This window comes from Sebastes umbrosus, chromosome 20 (assembly GCF_015220745.1).
Source record: "Sebastes umbrosus isolate fSebUmb1 chromosome 20, fSebUmb1.pri, whole genome shotgun sequence".
Classification (NCBI taxonomy): Eukaryota; Metazoa; Chordata; class Actinopteri; order Perciformes; family Sebastidae; genus Sebastes; species Sebastes umbrosus.
This window is the reverse complement of record NC_051288.1, coordinates 15,459,176-15,460,450: the sequence shown is the minus strand read 5'-3', so window position 1 is coordinate 15,460,450 and position 1,275 is coordinate 15,459,176.

Sequence of the window (1,275 nt, the reverse complement as noted above, 5' to 3'; positions counted from 1 at the left end):
AGAGAGGTGACGTCAGAGTGACGTCTATACACGACAGGTTCACCTCCACCTTATTAATATTCATCTGTCACATTTTGGTTTTAATTATGGGATACTGACAGTTGGCCAATTACTTAATCAAATTATTATTTATTATGTTATGAAGAATTTCTTGATGAATTTAAAATGCCTGTAAAACCAAAGGAGTATGTAATGTTTTGCAGGGTTTTTTTTCATATCTTATTTCAAAAGTTCAAAATAGTTGTTACATAAAACACATTTAGATTTTTCATATATATTTTACAGTATGAAAATAATTATAATTATACAACAAATAAAATATATGTATATATATATGTATATATATATATATATATACATATATATACATATACTGTATATATATATATATACAGTATACATATATATATGTATATATATATATACATATATATACATATACTGTATATATATACAGTATACGTATATATATGTATATATATATATACATATATATACATATATGTATATATACGTATATATCAGAATCAGAATGGTGTTTATTGCCAGGTGTAAGAGGTATACACTAGGAATTTTCTTTGGCTTTGTTGGTGCAAGACAAACAGTATAATAACAAAAGAATAGATAAAAACATTAGAATAAAATAATAAAAATGTACAATTTACAATGTACAATTTACAAATAAGCTATAAATATACATACAGTATACATATATATGCATATATATGTATATTGTGATGTATATAAACTAAACTCTGGCATTATGAAATGGATATATGTAATTATTTTTGTTTTGTCTTCTTTTGTTTCTGTGTATCTGTTTGTACCTTTGTAAACGAGCATGATTTCAATAAAGAAAGCATTATAAAAAATATAAATATATTGTAATTTTTTTTACAGACAAATTTAATTTATAACAAACAAGAATAAACACCAGTAAACCACATCAAATACCACAAATATGTCTAATACCATTTATATGACATATTCAAATTACTTGCTGCCCATAAATAAACACGGACTGATACCCTAACACTGGTAAGATGGATATGTTTGAAATTGATACCAATACCAAAACTAAACTTTTCTCCAAACCTTACATCGTTGAATATAAACCTTCTGTGTTTTAATAAATTGTTATTTCTGCCATTATGATTGTTGACAGTCATTCTGCCCTTTGAAAACCATATTAGGCCCTAATTAAGCTGATACTTAATTATCAGACTTTTTAATTTTAATGTTTGTTCTGTGCTCTTTATTATAGCTAACTATTTT